Source organism: Heterocephalus glaber, unplaced genomic scaffold, assembly GCF_053883595.1.
Source record: "Heterocephalus glaber isolate CG9 unplaced genomic scaffold, H.glaber_assembly_v1.0 deba00000331, whole genome shotgun sequence".
NCBI lineage: Eukaryota > Metazoa > Chordata > Mammalia > Rodentia > Bathyergidae > Heterocephalus > Heterocephalus glaber.
Genome location: NW_028258142.1, coordinates 10,318,588 through 10,343,851, shown reverse-complemented (window position 1 = coordinate 10,343,851; position 25,264 = coordinate 10,318,588). Strand labels below are relative to the sequence as shown.

The following is a 25,264-nucleotide window of genomic DNA, read 5'->3' as shown; positions in this document are numbered from 1 at the left end:
AGTTCTTCCCATTCTGGGAGGAGCCAGGGACATGGATTCCTCTGGAATTAATGTCAGCCCTAAGCTATGAGGACTCCTAATGTGGCTGGGACAATGGCGCCACTCCGAAATCTTTCCTTTTGGTCCATCTAGCCAAAAAGCTTCTTTTTTTTGGTAAACATTTGATATTAAAAGGGAAACATATTTAATTTGGTAAACCATGAAATTTGGCTCAGGAGACCTGGAATAGCCTGCTTATAAATTATTGATATTTGCTCACAGAAAACACACTGCAATCTTGTCAAAAGGAAGTATGCTTACCCAGATTTATGACCTGAAGTTGCTCTGGCTTCAGAACACCAGGGAAAAGTATAAAATGCTTCAAACATCCAAAAATGACAATTTTCAAAAGAGCTTAGCATATTTGGCAAACACATTGGAGCTTCAAACAGGCTGAACCTGAAAATGACAGGAAAAAGCCCCATGGTATCAGTATATAAGCTCCAGCCACAGACAACAAAATTGTGGCACCAAATGCTTCATTTTTTAATGAAGACCTCTAAGGGCACCTGGTTTCACAGTGACTGGAAGGAAGGAAAGCACACCTCATATGAGAAGGACAAGTCCAGAGACAGTGTCCACGGCCACTTATGCCCTAACCAAGGGGAAAGCTCATACAAAACTCTCCTCAGTGTTGTTCAATTTTCATCAAATATACCAGAGACTTTTGATTTTTAAGAGTTAATTTCTGCTCAATTTGGCATAGCTAAAGTCTAGAAAATATGCTTTAGTATTTAATTATTAGGTAAAATTATGTTACCTTGCTGGCTTTGGGTATTATCTTTGCTTTGTCTGCATTGATGGCTATGAAAATAAAGCAATATAAATGGTCTTTCCTTATTGAATGTGAGCCATATTTTCTCTTTTTATTTGTGATGCATAGAATAGAAAAATTGCAACCAGCAAATTCTAAGACTATATGTGCATTATAATTTAATTATGCATGTCTGAGTATGTAAATACGTACACATACACATATAAACACAATTCTTAAGCTAATACTTTGTATTATTTTTAGTCACGAAATGTAATTTGTTTGTGAAATTGCAATTAACATTGTCTAAAAGGTCATGGGTTAGAAGTTGATAATCTTGATTTTAAACTCTAGGGTATCAGTCAGGCTTCAAATATAATAAGCACTCTTCTATCATGCCTTCTTCCCACCATAACCAAAGTGAAATATGAACACATGATAGCTTGTCTCATTCTTTTCTTTGCATACTCTGTGGCTTTTCTCTTGATATACCCTCCATTTTCACATTTCTTTCTTTTTTATTTTGGTACCAGGGATCGAACTTGGGATCTTGTGCTTTCGAGGCAGGCAGCGGACACACTGAGCTAAATCCCCAGCCCCCATTTTCACATTTCTAATCGGAGAATTCTCTTTATCCTTAACTCTAAATTCAAATGGTACCTCTTCTAAGATGGCTTCCATGATTCATTATTTTCTTCACCTATGTTAACACAACTTTGTGTACATTATTTCCTATGGTTTGGGCAAGGTTTAAGTGTGCCTCCCTAAATTTCTGTTTTTCTTTTTTTTTTGCTTAAATTCTTTTATTGGTACATTTTAGGTATACAATATGTTTACATTTATCATTGGGTGCTTGTACCTGTACATGGTGTATCTTGGTTCTTATTTTTCCCCATTACCTGTGCATCCTTCACCCCTCCACCCTTCCCTATTTACATAGACTTCGTTTCCATTTTTTTCTTTTCTCATAATTTTTCCGTTCCCTTATTTCCTTTCCCCATCTCCTCCCAATACCCCTACACCTTTGGACCTTTTCCTATTTCAAAGTATCAATTATTAGTTATTAATCCTTTTAATCCTTATTTACATTCTCAGTTTCTCACACTAGAGAAACTATTTGGTATTTACACATGTGTGTCCTATTTATTTCACTTAAGATTATGGCCTCAATATGTATCCATTTAGCTATAAATGACTCTAGTTTCTCAATCTTTATGGCTGAGTAGTACTTCATTTTATAAAAAAAATCACATCTTCTTTATCCAGTTTCCAGTTGATGGGCACTTGGGCTGTTTCCAAGCTTTAGCAATTACAAACTGTGGCGCTATAAACATGGATGCACATATATCTTTGTGGTACGATACTTTTAATTCTTTTGGGAAAATACCCAGCAGGGGAATAGCTGGGTCAAATAGGATCTCCAGCTCTAGTCCTTTGAGGTATCTCCACACTGATTTCCATAGTGGTCGCACCAGCCTGCACTCCCACCAACAATGGAGAAGGGTTCCTTTCTCTCCACACCCCCTCCAGCATTTGTTATTGGTTGATTTCTTAATAGCAGCCACTCTTTCTGGGGTGAGGTAGAATCTCAGTGTTGTTTTCATATGCATCTCTCGAATGACCAGTGATGTTGAACATTTTTTCATATGTTTATTTGCTGCTTTTACTTCTTTGAGAAATGTCTGTTCATTTCAGATGCCCATTTTTGAATTGGGTCTTTGAATGTGGGGGGTCTGTTTTTTTTCAGTTCTTTATATATTCTAGATAGTAGCCCTTTGTCTGAGTTATAGCTGCTAAAATTTTTTTCCCACATTGTAGGTTGTCTGTTAGCTCTGTTGGTGGTTTCTCTTGCAGTGGAGAAGCTTTTTAATAAGATGAGATCCCAGTTGTTGATTCTTTCTGCTAGTTCCTGTGCTATTGAGGTTTTGTTCATAAAATCTTTTCTTATGCCAATTTCTTCAAGAGTTCTACCTAATTTATCTTTCAGCAAGTTTAGTGTTTCCTTCTTAATATTTAGATCTTTAATCCACTTAGATCTTAGTTTAGTGCATGGTGATAGATATGGGTCTAGTTTTAATCTCTGGCAGGTTGAAATCCAGTTTTTCCAACACCACTTATTAAATAGGCTATCTTTCCTCCAATGAGGGTGGTTGGATCCTTTGTCAAAGATGAGGTGGCTGAGTATGTCTGAAGTTGTTTCTGCATCTTCTCATCTATTCCACTGATCTTTGGGTCTGTTTCTTTGCCAGTACCGTGCTATTTTGATCACAGTAGCTTTGTAGTACAGCTTCAAGTCGCCTCCCTAAGTTTCATGTGTTGAAAGCTTGGTTCCTAAAGTGGCAGTGTGAAGAGGTGGCACAACCTTTAAGAAGTAGGCCCAATGGAAAAATGGTTAGGTCACCAGAAGCACTGTCCTCAGAAGAGATTAAGATTGTGTGAGTCAGTGTCCATAAGAGTAGATTGTTATAAAAGAGTCAGAGTAAGTCAAGTCCTTGAATCCTTTTTCTGGCTTCCCATCTTACTACATGATCTCTTCCTCTCACACAGTCTGCAACCATGATGCCCTCTGCCATCTTGTGATACAACAGAGGGCCTTCACAGTAGCCAAGCAGAAGCCAGCACCGTGCTCTTGGGCCTCTGAAACTTTGAGCTAAAGAAATCTCTTCTTTGCACAGTATTCACTCTGAATTATTTTGTCATGTCAATGAAAACTGGATTAATGCATCTCTGTTAAGAGTACTTGGATTATTATCAAGGTTTTAAGAATACACAAAAATTTTAAAAATATGTTCTTATGAAAGTTGAAGTATAGATAAAGGTAAAGTGTTACCTTCCATTCCTTCTTTTCACTCCTCAGATTAAACCACTATTCCTGATATATAGGTAATATTAGTCTCTCTCTCTCTCTCATATTTGGATTTGGTGTACATTACAAATTAAATAATAGTGCATGTATTGTTCTGCAAATTAATGATGTCTTTGCATATGTATCTTGTCTATTTATTTGTAGGAGAGTTCCAAGCATACTGTCAAACAGTGAAGTCCCTTAGTTCAAAAATGATCTGTATTTTTGACAAATATGCATTCATATGTTTCCATATTGGTGTGTCTTTGTCCTTTTCCTTGTGGCTGGAACAAAATTTCTGACCCCTACAACTTACAGGAGGATAAGTTTATTTGGGCTTACAGGTTTTAGGGATTTCAGTCCTACTCAGCTGACTCCGAGGCAGGGGGGCATAATGGATCAGGCCTGCCATGGAGTAAAGCTGCACATGTCATGGCCAGAGAAGCAGAGAGAGCAGGGAGGAGCCAGGGAGGGAGATAAGCCTTTCCAGGTCAGGTCCACAGGCACCCACCTCTTTCCACCACTAAGTCAGCTGTTGTACCCCCATGGCCCAGTCACCTTCAACAAGCTCCTACCTCTCAGAGCTTGAGGCTAGAGGGGAACAACCAGATGTAAACCATACATGAGCAGGTTCATCCAGGCACACTTCCTCATCTCTTCTCTTGTACCTCTTTATCCTCCAACAGTGCCTCAACACAGTCAATATTTTAATATCTGGCCATTGCATAAATCAACATCAAGTATTATGTACCCATGTTGTTCTTTCATGACTATAGAAAGACTTTTAATAGGATGAAAACAAACTTAGAATGAAGAATAAGTAACAAGGTATTTAATGTCCTTAATCTTGGACAAATGATACATTTGTACTACAATTTATATAGATACTTCCCTCACATGTTAGAATAGAAAGGAATTTCCACAGTAATATATCCACCAAAATTAATACACAGTGACAATTTTATTCATTCCCTCAAACTAGCTTCCTAATTAAAGAGATTGATCACAGTGATCAATCCATTTAATATGTGTTTTACTTAAGATGAAGAAATTAAGAGAAGTTATATTTTTCTTAACAATTGTTGGATAATTGAAAGAGGTTAGTGGAAGTTACTGAAGCCAATCAGAAACAGCTTGGTGTCATATATTTTTTATCTTAAAAAGCATATTGCTCATTATGGTCTAAAAATTAGCTCAAGTTATCTTGGGGCAGATAGTTGCAGACAATTGAGCATAAATATTAACCAGTCTAGTATTATATAAATGACAGTCTCCTTTCAAGTGGTAGAAGTGCCTCTGGCAAAGAGAAAAAATGCCTGGGTGGCAAATTTTCCTCAGGTATGTGTCTTCAGTACATTAAATGGCAAAGGAAAAGCAAACTCTCAGTCACTGGTCTCCCTTGCCCCCAGTACTGTAGACTGAATTCAAGGCCTTGGCACCAAGCTACATCCCCAGCCCCACCTTCTCTCTCTCTCTCTCTCTCTCTCTCTCTCTCTCTATTTTGAGACAGAGTCTCACTAAGTTCCTAGGTTACCCAGGCTGAGTTTGAATTTACTATCCTCCTGCTTTAACATCTCAGAGTGCTGAGATCACAGGCACATGCCACCGTGCCCGGCTCAATAACTAGTCTTGTTCATTTTGTTTAATAGATTTTGTGGATACCCAAGTCTCATGGCTTTTCAGCTGTTTCAAATCTAATGCAAACAAAATAGATAAAAGTCTGATTTTTCTTACTAGGTCTACATTTCAGACTAGTTGAAATCAACACAGCTCTTCACATATCGCCAGGGGTGTGAATTCTCCCCCGACTTGTGATTTGAAATCAGAAAACATGAATTAATTTAAATTAAATTAAATCCCAATTCTGCCACTTACCAGCTGTATGAATTTTGCCCATTTATTTACCTGTTTTGCACCTCCATTTTTCTCATCTGTAAAATTGTAATAATAATTCCTGCAATTCTATAATGCATTATATTAATAAGTAAAACATAACTTGGACTTTTTGTCATGTTCAGTATCAACTGTGTTTTCTCTTCGCTCCTTTCTCAGACCTGTTTCATGGGAGAACCTCTTGGTGTTCTGGTGTGGGGATGTCCTGGGCTTTTCCCGCTTCCTTACACCTCTAGATCCCCCCATGCTCTTCCCTTCCCTACCTTGTTCTGCCCCTTGATTATAACTTTTCTTGGCTGCATCAAGGGCTACTATTGGCCTCTGGCTCTGGTCAGGTTTGGCCAGAGGGAGGCCTGGCAGGAGGTGCCTCAAGAGAGCCAGGTCAGAGGAGTCCTTTCCCGGGCAGTGGGGCCCAGCACCTGGACTCCTGGCTACAGTTCTCCCTCCTGGGTCCTTTCCTCCCTCATTCTGGTGACGAGCTCCCCCTTGCTTCACCAACACATGTGGATGTTCACTGCTTTGTAAATACTGCCTTTGGAAAACTCTCCTGTATTACCTGAGACTGTGCTGTGTCTTCCTCCATGATCCTTGATCTGTCTGTGTTAAAGGGTTGTGCACACTGAAGGGTCATCTAAACAGGCATCATTGCTACAGGGAATGTATGTAGTAGCTGGTTCAAATACTTACATTCAGCACAAACCTTAAACACCTAGAACTGAAGAAAAACCTGTTTCTAGTAAGGCAAAAAAAAAAAAAAGCATAATAAAGGACGGACAGAAGAAAACAAGGAGACAGATCTTTTGCCAACTGGAAGAGCCCCAGGAGACAGGGGGAGGGAAAAGGGAAGTAAGAATTAAGATGCACCATGTATGGGAATCTAATAACCTCAATGAATGTAAACATTACAAATAAACATGAGCTGAGAATAATAACAAGAATGAATGTGGGGAAAGGAGTTTAGAGGCGGGGCAAGTGAGGTGAGTGGGAAGAAGGGAACTAAAGAAAGAAATAAGCTGTGTCATGTACATGTACTTTCTTCCTAGGATGATTGTAAACTGCATGTACTGCAAACATGTACTAATAAAATTAAAAATTTGTCTTTGGAAATCCTAATGAAATCTGTGAGATTTACTTATTTCTGAAAAGGTTTTTAGAAATTTAATGATAACTCTCCATAACATTTCTTGAGCAAAGGGTGGGTTATTAAAAGTAAAAACAACATGAAACTAGAAGTGGAACAAAAATTGAAGTGCTCTGATAATTTTGGTATGTCCCTACCAAGATGGACAGAGATTTATCTGATTCAACTAAATCAATTTGATTCTTTCAAGACAGTAATTTTAAGAGCAAATGGATGATATAAGAACTTATATTTATTAACAAATATCCTTTAGAATATTGCATTTATTATTGTGTCTTCTAGCAATTTTGGTCATGTGAATTAAATTCATTATGAATACCCCAAGTATGAGAACATTTTTGATTGTTTAATCCCAAACTTGCCCCATCTACAGCTGATTTAAAATGTATTAATTAGAGGAGTTACAAGTTTAAGTTACAAGTTTAATCACAACTCATCTATATTTGGTTACATGACACATCTGTTAAGCATTTCCAGAATATATTTTCTTTTTGTGAAGATTAAAGTGATAGAGTGCCATATGTATACCTATAAGTGTGATATTAAAAAGTTATCACCATTGGGTTGAAGATGTAGCTCAGTGGCACTGCACCTGGCTGGCAAGCCTAAGGTCCTAAATTCAATCCCTGGTACCAAAAAAAAAAAAATCACTGTTAGCCCACACATCCACTTAGTCATAGAGTAGAAGCTGATCTTATTGATGGTAGGAATGAAGGGAACAGTTTTTTTTTTCCTGGAAACCAGTGAAGGTTATGCCTTACTTACCTTCTGACCTTGGGCAAGTGGCTAAAACTTTCAGGTCTGTTTTCTCATCTGCAAAGTGCTGAAACCCTAGGCAGTCCTGGGGCCTTCCCAGGGTCACTCTAGGGTGTAACTGATGTGATGCTTTAGGAGGTATTTAATGTTAACCTTACTAAGGGTGACCAAAGTGCTGTGTTGTCTTCTTTCAAAAATTTTCTTTTAAACTGAAGCACAATATTTTTCATATGTAACAGGATAAATGAAGAATAAGTAAGTGAAAAACATTTCAGTTTATCTAGTTTGTGCAGCGTTTTCCTCAATATGAGGACTAGGTCTTACTGATGCATGGAAATGTACAAATAAAAATGATTTTATTTTTATTTGGACAAGGCAGTTCTTCTGTGGATTTAATTGTAACAAAACACCAATACTGTCAGGTTAATAAACTGTGATTTTCACCCTTTTGGCACAGTTGAATAGATTTTTTACCTTCCTTTCCTAATGTAGTTGATTGGTGACAGTAGACAGGATATCTAAATTTGTAGACTCTATATTTTGTAAGAACTTTTAACTATATCTGAAACATTCTCTTTTAATGGTTTTTAAAGCATTTGTAGGCACAGAAAATTGCAGAGTTTGAAGGAGACCCTCATCATTTGTAGATAAGCACACAGACCTGAGAGATGAAGTGGCTTCTCCGATACAATAAACCCACCGGCAGAGGCAACACCAGGACTGAGGCCTCCCAGAGTTCAGATCAGTGCTCTGCAGTCTTCTCGGACACCACTCTTCATTCATTCACTTATTTTGTGAGCCAAGAAGTTATTCCATTCAATTGCTTCCAGTAAAAAAAAAACAAACAAAAACCCCCAGGTGCTTACAAGCACCTCATTCCAGGAGAGGAGACGTAGGTAGTAGGTTTAAATATATTCACTGGAGTAAGAAATCACCAACTTGTACTACTTTTTTCATACAAGTTTGTTTTCTCTATTCTGAGATTTTTCTAGTAGGGACAAGCTACAGTATTTGACATTCTAGCACAATAATCACAATTAATCCAGCCTCTCTTATGCATGTAACTGAAAAACACCAGGGTCTACCTTTTCTTATTATTGGTTTTCCAGAATTAGTTCTATGATTGATGTGTGGCGGTTCTTTATTATTTTGGAGAAATTTTAAGGCCTACCTTATTAGTTGAGTAATTCCATACTTTCATCTTCTGTATCTCAAGGAAACTTGAGTTGTATGAGCAAGATAACAAGCAGGGCCTATCACATGAGGAGGGCGAAGTTCAGGGAGCTGAAATGAAAAAATTGTTTTTTCTTCAAGTCCCACTTCTCTTAAAGTGAGAAATGTATTTGGAATGGACTGGCATTTTTGCCATTTTACCCATGAAGCTAGGGCTCATGTTTTTGCTGTTTGATTCATGTTATACAACCAGTTCTTAGAGCAGCTCCTCAACAAATGTTTTTTGCATGAACAAAACCTATCCTTCATATGCGTCAAATTAGTGATGTTTTACTATTATTCTAGAGACTTTGCCATTTTCAAAGTGTTATTGGCAATTATTCCAACATCATTCAATATTATAGTTCATTTTTCACTTAAGTATTTTGTCATAATTACCTTCTATCACTTCTGTTAGACTTTTTTCTTACATACTTTCTCAAACATATGATATAATCTCTAAGACAAAAAATTTAAAATTTTCAAAGGTTTAGTAATTATCTTTCAGAAATATATATATATACATTTCAAATTAGTGGTATTTTGAAGCGACAAGATTGTAAGTCAAACAAATTTGAGTAAGAATATTTTTTAAACTGTAGCAAATGTTTCATTACACATAATGAATTCTCTCCATAACATCTCAAAAATTATTAAATACTACTTCATAACTCTAACACAGAGCAGAGTAGGCAGTCACAGTAGAACAGAGTTCGGGAAGTATTAAATTTGAAGCTCCTGCTCATATCACATGGCGACCAGGCAAAACTTAGATGCCATTTTTTCCATGCTATCCAATTAGGAGTCTCAGTGGAGACAAAAGTTTCTATTACATATTTTAAGTGCAGGAGATTGAGAGAGACAAAATCCAATAAAAATACATGAATCTTAATTCAGCTCAGTTAAAACAAATAAAAGAGCACACTTAAGTTAGTTTCACAGCATAGGAGAAAAGATAGGCATGAAGATTCAAAACTATGACACGGGCTGATAGCGTCAAAGTGTGATCCAAAAATACAGTGACTGTTTAAATTCTTAAAAGGTTTATAGTAAAAGACACATTGCCATTAATCCCCCTCAAAATATTCTTCCCTGCTTCGAACACACTTGTGCCATCCTTCTTGCCACTTTCTGAAGCAGTTCTGGAAGTCCTCTTTTGTGAGTGTCTTTAGTTGCTCTGTTGTGGCTACCTCAACTTGACTTGCTTAAAGATACCTTTCATACTCATTTTGACCTTGCAGAAGAATTAGAAATCACATAGCATCAGATCTGGTGAATAAGGTGGATGAGGACACACCATGATGTTTTGTGAGCCTGCCTTTCTGTTGGATAACTCTCATCAGCAGCGCTCACGATGCTTTTGATCAAACCTCATAAAGATACTCCTCTCCTGAGTCCACGTCTTCCTTGGTCTCTTTGGGCTCTACCTGGGTCCTGGAAAATAATGGAGCTGTGGGCTGCTGGGTGGTGATCTGGTCCGGGACCTTGAGGCTTGTGTCCGGTTCCAGGGGCTGCTGCAGTGTTGGCACATGAAGCTCACCTGCAGGGAGATTCTGGCTATTGGACCACTCACCTCTTGTGAGCCAGGTCCCCTCTGCAGTGAAGGCAGAGTAGGCTTGAGTCTGCCCTGACTGAAGCCTCCAGACCAGTTATCTCCCAGGCCTCAGCTTCTTCTGAGTTATCATTTTTAAAGGTTCTTTTGTTAGCTTTGTGTCGGGACATTTTTGTTGTTACTACAGCTTTGTTTCAAAATAAATTTTAAAAATTAAATAAAATTATGTTCGCAAACTAGTTGGCCTGGGACCATGCCCATAGCAGGCATTCATTTGACCTTCTTTATACTTGCAGCCATATAGCCACCCACTGTTACACCCACTGGTACGTATCCCTCTGTGACACTGAATAAATTCACTGGTGCAGGTTAGACAAATGCTCAGTTTTATACTCGAGTTGGAATGTGCTTCAGCATCATGGTTCTGCTCACTGTTAGTTATTGGCAATATTGAGAGATGGCTGACAGATAAAATTACATAGACTTAAGGTGTATAACTGAATGTTTTGACATATGCATACACTATGAAATGATTATCACAATCAATACAATCAACATATCCGTCATTTCAGATAATTAATGTTTTTTTTCTTGGTATGGTAAGAACCCATGAGGTCTACTCACTTAGGAAATTTAAAGCATTCAGTGCAGTATTGCTGACTATGGTCACCATGCTGTACATGCAATCTCCACAATTTACTCATCGGCAAGACTGTGAATTTATACGTTCAATCAGCATCTCCCCATCTTTCTCACCCCTTCTTCACCCTTTAACAGCCACTGTTCTACAAGTATGACTATGATATAGTCTACACATAAGTCAATTCATGTTGTATTTTTGTTTGTGTGTCTGAGTCATTTCATTTAGCATGATGTCTTCCACTTTTATTCATGTTGTTACAAATGACAGGATCCCTTTCATTGTACCTCCTCCTTCACTTCTTCCTGACCTCCACCTTTATTCAGCATCAAGGATAGAACTCAGGGTCTTGCACAGGCTGGCCAAGTGCTCTACCACTGAGCTGCATCACAAGCCCCCCAATTTTCTCCTTTTTAAAGGGTGAATAGTATTCCATTATATGTCTACATATACATATATGACTTTTTGTTTTGTATATAGTCATATTTTCTTTATCCATTAATTCACTAATGGACACAGATTGAATCTCTATCTTGGTTACTATGAAAAATGCTGCAGAGAATATGAGAGGGTAGACATCTCTTTGATACATGGATGTCTTTTCCTTTAGATATATACCCAGACGTGGGATTTCTGGGTGATATTGTACTTCTGTTTGACAGTTTTGAGGATTCTCCATAGTGTTTTCTATAATTGCTATATCAATTTACATTCCCACAAATAGTGTTCAAGGGCTCTCTTTTCTCCACATTTTCACCAACATTTTATATTTTTTGTCTCTTTTATAATTGCCATTTTAACAGATGTGATCTTTCATTGTTTGATTTGGATTTCTGTGATAATAATGTTAAGAACCTTTTTACACATCTGTTGGGTTTGTTTCCAATAATATGTATTTTATCTACACACTGGAAAACTACACAATCATGAGAATGAACCATGTGCAAATGCATGTAATAAAAATCTCATGAACACATTGTTGAGCAAAAGAAGCCAGATATGACAATACATAATGTTTAATTTCATTCACATAATGCTTCTAGAACTGGACAGTGGTTAGTTACAGCAAGGGAAGGTGTCACTGGGAGGGAGCCTGACAGGGTTGGAGACATGACTGCATGCAGGTGATCAGCTTGTGAAAATCACTGACATGACTGTATAGATGTTACACTTGCCTCTGGCTGGTCCTCAGCTGAGGCCAAGAAGTCTCCTGGTGCAGTTCCACAGCCAAAGCAGAAGAGCACCAGCCCTGACATAGCTCTCAAGCCTGGCTCTGAGAAATGGGTCTCCTTCCACTGCAGAGTTTAAGGTTCTCTGACCCCCACCGGTGCATTAAGGGCTGGAGACCTCCCTACTCTCCCTCAAAGCCTCTCATCCAGGAATCAACACTTCTCTCAGGGAGCATGGAAAAAGCACCATTTTGCATCAAGAGGCCAGGGCCCCAACAGTGAACACTCAGGCTGCTGGTAGTGGCCAGGTGGGGACTCATATGCAGCAAGGGTCCAGGCTGCCTGGGTCAGCATTCTCCCTCCCTCACTTCTTATCATTGCAATGGGAATGATGGTGCTTACCTCAAAGTTGTTATAGAGATTTAGATGAGTTACCACAGGTGAAACACTTAGAGAATAACACAAGTTAGGAGCTTCACAAACATGAGCTGTTGACTCAGCTTCATCCCTGAAATACTGTCCCTGAGGAAGATAGCCAAGCATTTCTAGGGAAAGAGCTTGGGGTTCACCCAAAGTCCCCACAGGCAAACCACGAACCGGCATTTTGGTACAACTTCTGTCAGGGACCAGCTGCCTGGGTTTGACCTCAACTTTGCAGACCTAAGGACCTTTGCAGTGACTGGCTCCAGATAACCCAAATATACAGAGCCTGAGTTAGACAACAGAGAGCCAGTTTACACAGTGAAAACAACCCTCAGCAGCTAGAATGTACACACTGGCACTTTCACCCCATACGCAGGCCTAACAAGAGGTTAAATCTTCATCAGAGACATGCTGGGTACACATAAAACAACTTATGCAACAAATCAAGACAGGCTCGCCAGGGCATCTTCCAAGGAGAGCTAGCACAGCTGGGACCTGTTGTGGTCAACAGGCTTTTCTGCTTTTCCCTGCACCCTGCCTCAAATTCATCAAGGTTTGCACCCCTGTGCTCTGATTCTCAATGGACAAGTGAAATCAGACAGCAATCCTGTTTCTTCAACTTCCAAGTGCAAGATAGGGGAGTGGGCCCAGAATCTCTGTACTCATAACCAACCATCCAGCCTACACAGGCTCACACTCCTTAAGGGAGTTTCCCTCAACATTTTTCCTATCCAAGGCCAAGTGTCCCTGGGAGTCACACTGGACCCCTTGCTTGTGGGCCCTGCAGACATGGGCTTGGGTGGTGATCTGCGGGCCTGTCTGCTCTCCCTAGAAGAGGGTGCCACTAGTGCTGGCAACCGCTGCTGACAGTGACTCCTCCTGAACACTGGCCACTGTGCCTTTCCCTGAGGCAGATCTCAGGCCCAGAGAACTTTATGTCAGTGCTTGTGGCCACACAGTGCAGCCCTGCTTCCAGAGCAGGCTGCCCCATTCCACAAATGGCTGACCAGATCTTCATCTCCAATTCCATCCTGGAGGATAAACTGCACAGCAGGTATGGGACCACTCTACAGCTGTCTCCCATGGTGTCCCCAACAGGGAAAGGCCTGCAGAGTGCAGGAAGGGAGAACCCTGTCCCTTTCACCTTCACCCGTCACTGCACAGACTTGAGCAGCACCTACAACAGCTGGCACTGTGTCCAGAGCGCTTCTCCCACTAGCTAGCTCCTCCCGTCTCTACATTAAGAGTCTAAGTAACTCCACTCTTTCTCTTCTCTCTGCTTTGTTTTACCACCAATTACTCAATCCCTTGGGGGATTCTTCTCTCCCTGAAATGATACATGGAGTGGAAAGGGCTACACAAGACTAAAAAATACATGCATTACCTGTTAACTGAGGCTGTGACACAGCAGCATAGGATGGGATGAGAATGTTCTGTGCACACACACTGGTGCCTGCCTGGAATGCGCCAGTAAGAGTGCCCTTCCAGCACCACCACCTCTGCCTCTGGTAGCTACCCAGAAATTTGCTACTCAACTTTGCTAATCTAACACCACAAACAACCAACAGATACAAACTAAGACTGTTTTTAAAACAAGTATTATAGATAATTTTAGAAAGCAACTGTCTTTGTAAGCCATGCTTTAAATAAGTAATGTGAAAAAGAATACACAATCGCTTTGCTTTTAAAGTTTCACAGTACTAAAAACTGGCAAGTTTCCTAAATGCTGACTTAATGTAAGGATAACAGTTCATGTAAATCATCAGTTTTGAAAAAGCTGTCAATTACACAACTGACTTTTTAAAAAAGTAATTGAGGCTGAACCCAGGGCCTCACACTAGACAAGTGTTCCACCACTGAGCTACATTCCCAGCCCTTTTTATTTATATTTTTATTTTTATTTTGGTACACTAAGTTGCCCAACCTGATGTCAAACTTGTGACCCTCCTGTCTCAGCTTCCCAAGTAGCTCTGATAACAGGTGCTTATCACCAAGGCTGGCCATAAATGCCAATCTTTATTATTTTTTAAATTTTTTATTTTTTGTACTGGGGATTGAACTTGAGTCTTTGCGCTTGCAAGGCAGGTGGCAGAACCACTGAGCTAAATACCTGGCCCCATAAATGCCAATCTTAATGGCAATTATAATAATGATTCTGAAATGGCGAATGAAAATCCAAAATGGTGATCAGACAATGGGTGCTACTGTGCAAAAATGCTGATGTAACAGAGGAATACGAAGCCCTTATTTCTGGGCTGACGTAGGTGTTCAGCATCAGTAACCTGGGCTTAACATCAGTCAGGACGAATCCAAAGTCCATATTCCTATTGCACTTACGTGTATCAATCTGAAAAAAATCCAGCAGGCTTGCGGGTGGGGGGCGTCATTAGATCTGGAGAAAAGCTACACCACAGCATCCCTATTCAATGAAGAGGGCAGGCATGGCACCTAGTAACAATCCTGTTTTTTTTTTTTTTGTATCGGGGCTTGAACTCGAGTCCTTGCGCTTGTGCAGCAGGTGGTGAAACCACCGAGCTAAATCCCTGCCCCCAGTAACAATCTTGATGGATGGGTGCACTGATTGCTGGGGCTGAAAATTCTTAGCAGAAAGCCAGAAAATTCCAAAACAACTCTATGCTGCCACCTCGGTGTCCTAAACAATTCTAGAACTGCGGCATGTGAGCAAACAGTCATATAGGAATACAACAAACAAGAAATTCTAGCTCAGTAACTTTTAGGAAAATCTAATATTGAGTTTTCAACTTAAAACTATAGCAATATATACAGAACATTTACATTCAAATGTACATAACATGATCCATTTAGCCCTAAAACTACTATGTGACGAAACTGTGGAAATGAGGCCACACACAAGCAAGACAGTGTGCTCTATCACCAGGTCCACAGCTGCAGGAAGTGGACACTGTAAACACACGCTTGACGAACTGGAATACTGTGGAAAGTCCAGCTGTTTTAACATGTCATCTGATATAATTTTTATGACCGAATACAGTAGAGGCAAATGAATTCTTAGGACATTTCTTAAAAAATAAACTTTGAAAAATGAAGGTCCCAACTCATCTTTATATATACACGCAAAGCTGATGTATCACAGACAACAAATGTTAGATACACTAGAGTTTCCAGCAGCAGCCTGGGCATTTAGAATTTAGGATTAAAATACACACAGAGCGCACTGTCCAGTCTGAGATGGACGTTCAAATCTGCATGGGATGGAGCTGCCCCAGTGCCTGCGAACTTACTGCTGCTTCTCAAAGGCAAAGACCAAGTAAATACTTGTAGCTTCCCATCCTGATTTGCTTAGGGTTCCCAGTGGTAACCTCACTTGACTATTCTTCGTGAATGCCGCTGTGTGCTTGTACTCACCTGCCTTCTCAGAATTAAGTTTAGAGTTCTCATTTGCAGGGTACGGCTCTAGGCCCTGCATTAGTTTTAACAGCATTTTATTTTCATTGTTCTTAATCTTTTCTTCAGAGAATTCCATAAATTTTTTTTGTAGGCAGGTTTCATCCTTTACTTCTTCAGCATTTCAGTTAGCAATGGAAAATAGACCAAGAATTCAGGGACATCCACAACACCTTCCAAGTTGAAGTCATATTTGCAGCCAAATAAAGGATAATCTCCTTTCTTCTGAAATTTCACAGTACATATTTCATTTCCAAATGATTCTGTTTCTGAAGCTTCAAGGTGTTTTATCAGTTCAAAGCTGTTGGGAGTGGTTCTGGTAAAGTAGCCTCTGGGGCTTTAGGAAGATCACAAAGGAGACATAACTTCATCTCACCCCTTCCTACACCCTTACCTGAGGAAATCTGTAAAGCTCCAGCAATGGTCCAATTTGCCCAGCTGTTGCCCATGATGTTCCTGTCAGTAATGCTACAGACTTGCTCTCTCTTCCACAGATGTAGTTAGGGATCTCATTCTGCCCCATGTGCAAAATGAGGACATTCTGCAGTGTATTCCCATGACTGTGCAGGGAGTTATGGGACTTATATCCTAGAGATATGTTGGGTAAAAGATGAGGATTCTTGCTTATCTCTTCAAGAGCAAAAATGAAAACAAGAACATTTTGGTAACTGTTGGGCATAAGCCTGCATAGAGAGCATAGAGATCCTTAGGGAAAAGACAATACTTGATTGTTCTCAAATCCAGTACAGCAGCACTTATGAAGTGAAGGCTTGTGATCCTCCCCCAAATTCATATACTAAAAGACTGAACCTTGAGAAAAAAAAAAGAAAAAAAAAGGAGCCTCCGGGGCTGAGTTTCTCACAGGCATTTCTGAGCATCATGTCAGCCTGCTCATAGGACTCAAAGGAATAATGACAGACAAATTGACAGCTGCGGATGTCAAAGCACATTTCTAGGTCATGAAATTTATCAACTAAAAGTTCCTTTGAAGAGTCAGGAGTTATAAATTCAGTATTAAAAAGATATTCATCATCACGATTTTTCATGTCCTCATACTGCTGCTGACACTGCTGGACAGAAATGTTGGCAATATCAGTACAAACCAGCTTGCTATTTCTTCCTTTTCTCCACTTCAGCAAATCACCTTATCACATCCCAGGTCCAAAGCAGTGATATCATGGGGTTTTTTTTTCTGTTGTACCTTTTCTAAAAATTCCCCAATAAGGACACTTTTAATCCAATTATTGAAGTTTCTTAGGTAAAAAATACGATTTTGACTATGCTTCTCCAAACCAACTTCCTGAAGCGCTGATGAAAAAAACCCACTGTAGTGGGCAGCCACTGCAGAGCTGTGTCCTTCTAGCTTTTTCTGCTTTTCAGGAACATCATCGAGTTCTAGTTTTCTCTTTTTCTGAGTGCTATCTTCTGTAGAAGGAACACCATCAGCTTCCATTTTTCTTTTCTTTGAAAAGCTGTCAGCATCACCTGAACCTTTTTCCTCTGGGACAATTTCAACACCAAGATTTCTTTTCTTCAATGGGGTATCGTCCCCATAACTTTCCTCGACAAGATCATCCTCAAACTTTTTTCTCTTTCTTGATATGTCCACTTGCTCACAGACAAGAGTCTTTTCAGAAAGTCCAGCCCCAGAAGCTGTTGAGGTTCCATTAATACTGAGTGAAGACTTTGTTTCACAATCTACTGATGCATTCACCTCTTTAAAAGACATCTTTTGATATTCTTCTGCTTTTGTAGAATTTTCCATTTCTGATTACTTTAATTGATGGTAAAATTCATAAACCAACACTTCACTAACCATCGCTGGAGGTAACAAAATAATAAGAGGTGCCAAATAGGAAGAAATGAATCAGAGAAAAGTAATAATAAGTTATTGGGAACACTTGCCACTGAATTATCAAATGTCTATTTCTCCTCTTCTGTCATTTATTTCCAACGAGGCTGCCATGACTGTTTACTGTTAGTTTTTTTGTATACCTTCATTCAAGAGATATCTATTCAGGTCTTCTGCCCATTTAAAAATCATGCTGTTATTATTATTATTTTGCAGTTGAGTTGTTTGAGTTGCTTATACATTTTAGATGCTATGTACATATTTGTAAATATTTCTTTCTCTTCTGTATGTTACCATTTCATTCTGTTGATTTTTTTCTTTTGCTGTGCAGAATTTTAGTCTGGTGTAATCCAGTTGTTTATTTTTTGCTTCTGTTGTCTATTATTTTAGTGCTGATCCCAAAATCATTTTCCAGACCAATGTCATGGAGCTTTCCTTCTATGTGTTTTGCTAGTTTTATGTGTCCAGGTCTTATCCATATATTTTTGTTTCTTTTTTTCCATGTTTGCAGCACATAATCTTTTTACATCTTTAAATGACTTTGAGTTGAATTTTTGTATATGCTGTGAGATAAAGATCTAATTTCATTCTTCTGTACGTGGATATCCAGTTCCCCCAACATCATTTATTGAAGAAAGTGTCCCTTCCCTTTGTGCGTTCTTGGTGCCTTTGTCAAAACTCAGTGGGCTGTAAAAATTTATTTCTGTGATCTCTATTTGATTCTGTTTGTCTTCATGCCTGTTTTTAAGCCCATACCATAACATTTTGATTACTATATCTTTATAATACAGTTTCAAATCAAGAAGTGAGAGGCCTGAAGCTTGGTCCTTATAGTTCATAATAGTTTTGGCTATCTGGAGATCTTCTATGGTTCCATATGAATTTCAGAATTACCTTTCTGTGAAAAAATGTCATTTTTTTTTGATAGATGCTGTATTGTATCTATAGAGAACTGTGGATAGTAGGGACATTTTTAACAATATTAATTCTTCCAATTCATGAACACAGTATTTTTCCATTCAGCTATGCATTCTATTTTCTGAATCAATATTTTACATTTTTTTGTGTGCAAGTCTTTCATCTTTTTGGTAAAGTTTATTTTTAAGTATTATACTTTTTGTTATTGTCATAAATGATCTTGATTCTTAGTTGTTTGTGCATAAACATCCCACAGAGTTTTGTATGTTGGTTTTGAATCCTGCATCTGTACTGAATTTATCTATAAATTCTAACAATTCTTTGTGGAGTCTTTAGGGTTTTCTATATATATGACCATGTCGTCTATACATAGAGATAACTTTGCTTCTTCCTGTCTAATTATTTGCCATTTAATGATTTTTCTTATCTAATTGTTCTGGCCATGAGTTCCAGTACTATGGTGAGTAGGAATGGGAGACTGGGCATCTTTATTTTGTACCTAGTCTTAGATGAAAGCCTTTAAGTATTTATCCATTGAATTCTTCAACTGCAAGATATTTTAATGGTTTCTATTTCTTATTAAATTTTTGTTTGTTCAAGTATTTTATTGCTGATTTTATTTGTCTATCTTAATTTGCTTTGCTCATACAACTGAAAAGAGGATTATTTTTAATTATGTCATATGGTTTGTAGACCTCCACTTCCTTAAAGTCAGTTACTAGAGTTTTATTCTTCTTCTTATGGCACTATGTTTGCCTGATTCTTCCTGATCTGCATAGTTTTGAGTTAGTATCTGTGCATTTGAAGGAACTGATACCTCTTACTGGTTTTATAAACTGGTTTCAAAGGGGAAGACATTTTTCTGCCAGGTCTGTGGTTGATGTGACTGCCTCTAGGACTATGTTCCAGTAGGGCTGGAGCCAAGTCACCACGGGTTGCATCTAGGTCCACAGCCAGGACCCCAGTCAGCATGTGTGACCACACAGTCAACAGATGTGACTGCAGTGGCCTCCTTGATCCTGGGATCCATAGGGTTCACACCGTTCTGCCTAGGTCTTGAGGGCCCACAAAAGCACTTTTTGTTCACAAATTTCTGCTAAATTACTTCTGTAGAAGGAGGTAGGCTAGGGATGTCTTCTTCCACCCTCATGCTGTCTGCTAACTATTTTTCAAAAACACTAGAAATCAAGGCTTTGTTGTCTCTATTGTTTTGCTGTCTCTATTCCATTGAAAAGAAACAGGATGAAAATAGTCCTGTTCATTAGAGCCAAAGTTAATGACAGGATCTGTCTACATTATTTGCAGTGCGACACCCACCGTATTGTTTATGAAGAAACAGATCAAACAAGATCAAGGGTACCACCAAAGTCAGGTATCAGACTTACTGAGCTTATTTCACTGGAGGAAATTTTATAGAGCAGAAAGAGGGATTCCTGTATGACTTCAAAGGGCAATCGTTCCTCCACACATTAGGCCAACATCGTCTTTCTGGATGAATATTCTAGAAGTACAGAGATCGAATCTGAGCAGAATGCTTAAAAGGCACCATGAATATAAAGTTGCACGTGTGAGCTAGAAGTGGCTTACTGACAGAGCACTTGCTTACTTAGCATATATAAGTTTAATCCTCAACATAGAAAAAAAGTTTCATATGATTTCAATCCTGTTTCCATTTCAGGTAAATGATGCCTATGCCCACTGCAGTCCAGATGAATCAATAAGAGTGTTTGGATCCATCTCAGAACTCAGGCAGATAATGTGGGCTCTTCATGCCTATTCAGGCTTCACCTACTTGGATGATTAAGAACCTCTCAGATACTCTTTTAAATTGGTACCGTCCTATTTATTTTAAGTTGGCAGCATGGTTCACATAGTTAAACAGTTTCCTATTTCTGACCGTCAGTCTACTTGACTGCTCTGGGATTAGGTTCTGGTCATGGGCTCCTGGCTTCTAATACTTAGGTTTTTAATCTACACTTGTATTAATTTTATAGAGCAATTCATAGGGAATTTTATAATAGTTTCACCTAAGAAGTCCTTTTTCAACAAAGTCATAGACTTTAGTATTCATTGCCTAGCTTTAAACTTGTATGTAAATTAGAGATTAAAAAATTTCTAATTTAAAATAGTGATTTGGAAGACTCTGTGCTTCTAAAATGTGTTCATGATTCTTGTTTTTATAGCTCCTCCTAGAAGGTAATATAAAAGGAATTACATACATATATATATATATACATATACATGTGTATGCATAAAAAATATATATATATAAATTTCACACTGTGATATTCTCTATTGCTTTGATTTGCCACTTTAAAATGATTTGATGTATGAAAGAAAAGAGTTAACATTTCCCTTATGCTTTTTCTCATATTTCAGAATACATACAAAAATAACATAATAACATTCTTGAGAACAAAGTTGACTCATTTTTGGAAATCTCACAGAAACCTTGAATGTTTTAGGGAAACGGAATCAGGAAAAAGATGTTTTTTTAAAAAATGTGCTAAAAAGATATAAACAAAAATAGTGAAATATTTATCTGGTTTCTTTATCTTTTAGTGGAGTGAGCGTGTTGTATCAGCTTACCTCTGTGGCATTACACTATTTTAAACTTCTTAGTGCACCAGCAATATATGCCATTAAAAATGTCTGGCCCAGAATTGTTGGAAAGAACCACTGGAAAGAAAGATACAGAACTTCAGGTTTAACTACTATACATTCAATAAATAACTGTCAAAGCTATACACCGGTGATCTCTTTAATAAAGTGAGAGTTGGGGATTGTTTTTGATGAAAGTTTTTGTGAGTCTCTGTAGCCTGAGGGCTCTGTGGTCATAAATTGAAGGACATTCTTTCTTTACATAATGCTAAAGCAATACTTTTAGAGGAAGCAAAATCCATTTAAAATAAACCCTCTGCAAATACCATAGCCTGCATTTTCAACCTGTGGGCTGTCACACAGACATGCGTGGGGCTCATACAATTTGCTACTAGGAAAGCACAGCATCTGTGCCGCATATACCTCCACTTCCTAGGAACCTGAGTGAGGCAGGAGGGTGCACACTCAGGCCTACAGTGAGGACAGCAGCCCAGCCCCACTCATTTTTCACCTACCCATGTGTGAGAGAGACAGCTGTTCCTTTGGCCTGCCACAGATTCTCCCAGCATATGGTGACTGCAGTAAGGGTAGTCATCTCTGCTCTGACAGCTGGTTTAGCATAAGGGATTATTCTTGGAAAGCACTTTTTGCTTTTGTAACCTAAAAATTGCAACTGGCTTCACTATTTGTGATTTTAGGATATTTGTAGCCCTGTCACAGAGCCATATCACCCACTGATGCAGAAATATTCCACCAGGATTGTGCTAAACATTATAAGGGTGATTTCATAGATAGGTGCACTTAAAAAAAAAGGGAGCTATAAAATGAAATACGGATTGTTCAGAACAACCTCTGTAAAGGGTGATGTTCACTGTTGAGCCTGTGATCACCATCTTCAATAATAATAAAATTGCCTGACTGTGACCTCCTAACAGAGTTGTGGTCCTTGTTATTGCTGATCCAGCTCCTTTCAGGGCCACAGTTAAGTCAGATGACAGCGGGCTGCCACATTGGGGAGATGCCCAGTGTGTACAAGGAGATGCATCAGGCATCAATCTTCTTTTTTCAAGCATGGTGCTCTAGTCAAATGACAGTTGTGAATGAATGCCTGTGAAAATCATTTATAATTCTCAATGCTTTTGATCTGAAGTCTGTCACTGATTTTTCTTCATTGTTTTCCTTTTTGAACATTATGATGTTTACCAAGGAAGATGTTGGGAGAAGGTTGGCAAAAACAAACAGTGAGAAAACTTATACTTTTAGGTTATCATTATTTGGCCCAATGGGCCCTCAGAAGGGATACATTTGGTTGGCTTTCAATTTGGAGATATGTCCACAGAAAACTGAAGCTTTCCCAATGGGATATTGGGGTCATAAGAACAGAACTGAAGACTCCATTAAGACTAATAAGATTAAGGCCTCTTATTCCTTCCTGTTTGATTCTAGTTGATTTGATGGCTTACTGTATAGGCATATTCCAGGACACAGATGTAGAAATGTAGGGAGAACCATGCTGTCTGGGTTTTTTAAATCCTCTACTTTTCCATAAAATACTTTCTTTCCACATTAATGATCTTCAGTGATTTTTTTAAGGAAATACTTTCTTTTAGAACACAAATATTATATTTATGGGATAGGGAACCTCTACAGTTCCCCATTTGCATTCTATTTCTTGAAGTTGATGATTCCTCAATCCTTCCCTGGGCTAACTTCATAACCCCCCAGGTGTTTTCTAGTGACACCATCTACCTGTAGCTCTTACGTTTCCAGGCTTCATATTGTTCCTCTAGACTCCAGTGTTGGTTGCTGGCCCCTGCCTTATTAGAAATACTGCTTACTTTTAGCCACAACAGTATTATAAACTTATTGTCAGGTGTAAGTGCTTAATGAAATATGTCTCAGTTTATGTGGCATGATATCCATTGCTAGCTGCTACTGATGCCAGCCTGTATGCTTCTGGGCAGCTCTGCTGAATGTCAGCTCTGCATGTTATACTTGCTGACATTTATATTTACAGATCTGCCTCTCTCACCATACTTGTTATCCTGAAAGTTCCCTGATGTCAAAGCCTCCTCTACATGTTAATCAGCTTCTCAGAGCATGAGTGCCTAAGATAGGTTTTTAATTCTAGTAAGTGAATGATAAGTTTTGTTTCATTGCTTTACTTCCATCAATCTATCTTTCACATTTATAGATTATCAGACTCCTCTGTTGGCTTATACTGGCTTTTTTCCATAGGGACTAATTTTAAATTATCTCTCTATTGCAGGAGCATAATGTTATGCACTTCAAACTTAGTCTAAGTTAAAAAGATAATATTGAGTGATAATTATATCATCTGATCAGTCAATCAGCTACCCCTTTGATAGTTGTTACATTCAAATTCTAGAAAAAATATATAACATTTCACAGGTTCATGTTGAAAAGAAAAATCCAAGGGTGGAACTCTGAAACATTTTCTTGCTCTTAAAAGATTGCTCTATTGACCCAGTGATCTCCATTTCAAATGCATATAGATGGCTTACACTGTTACCTGGCAGACAGTGAGAATGCACACCCTAGATCATCTATTTGGAAGGCAGCTTTTAAATGTGCCATACTCTGGCTTGTATCATGACTCATTTCTCTGAGCACTGGCACTCCACTCTTGAGTATGTCCTACATCTAACTCTAATAAATCCTTCCATATCTCGCAAAAAATCACAAATAGGATAGACTATTTACCCCACTATCCTACATGTCTAGATACACAGATTTTCTCAAAAGATATCTTAGTCTTCACATATCCTATGAGGGTCATGATATGGTATGTCTATATATAATTATTACACATTTGAGTCTTGAGCCCATAAATTCAGTTGTCATAAAAATAGTGAAGAAAAGAGTCTGAGATAACTAGGCCCTGGCTGGCATGTCTTTTCTTGTAGAGAGCCCCTCAACCACCTTTGATTATTTAATTCAGGTGCATATTTGGCTGGGCTCTGAATTTGTTTTCCAGAGAAATAGAATCAATAGGTTATATAGATATATGAGGATATTTATTATCAGAATTGACTCAGACAATGATGGCGGCCATGAAGTTCTGTGATGTACCATCTGGAATCTGGAAAACCAGGAGACTGGTGGTCTAATTCAGTTTGAACCTGCAGACCTGAGAACTGGAAAAGGTAATGGTGTAACTCCCAGTCTGATAACAAAAGTCTCAGGACTACAGGAAGAGGGTGTGCATGTGTGCATGCGTATGTGTGTGCATGGCTTCTGGTGTAAGTCTGGAGGTCTGAGAACCAGAAGCTCCAATGCCTGATGGTAGAAAAATATAGAGGCACCAGCTCAGAGGGAACAAATTTGCCCTTCCTTTACCTCTTTGTCCCATTCAAGGCTTCCATGCATTGCATGATGCCTTCCTACTCTGATGAGGCCAGATTCCTTACTTATCCAGTCTACCGATTTAAATGCTAATCTCTTCCAGAAAGACCATCACAGATATACCTAGAGATAATGTTTTATAAGCTTACTGGGTATCTTTAGCCTACTCAGGTTGACACATAAAAATTGACTACCACAGGCCTTTTAGGTATAAGGGCATTGACCCCCATTGTAACTATGATAGATGTTTGAAAGTACAAGTTATATGTAAAGTTAACAATTAATAATGAGATAAACACAAGAAGTTTCCAAGCCACGACTGAGCACAAACAGCAAGTCCAGCAGGAGTATAGAGGACAGCAGCTACTTTTGAGAAAGTTTGCTCCTAACTGCATCTTTCCAGGAGTCAGTGACATCCCTCACTATATATCTTAGTCACTTTCTTTTTTTGTCACTGGGACAAAATACCTGATACTCACAACTTAAAAGAGAAATTTATTTCAGCTCATGTTTTCAGTCTATGGGTGGGTGGAAGGGCCTGAGTGGAGGAAAATCTGTTCACACCATGGCAGACAGGAAGCAGAGAGTGGAGGGAGGAGCTGAGGAGGGCTTCCTCCAGGTCACACCCCCAGTGTGTGATCTGCCTTTTCTGACTGGATATCACCTGTTTATATCAC

The 25,264-nt window shown here is 38.8% G+C and overlaps 1 pseudogene; it reads right to left on the bottom strand.

Moving 5' to 3' along the window:
• Positions 1–15,503: 15,503 nt before the first annotated feature.
• On the bottom strand, positions 15,504–17,942 carry LOC101715662 (mRNA cap guanine-N(7) methyltransferase-like; annotated as a pseudogene).
• Positions 17,943–25,264: the final 7,322 nt, after the last annotated feature.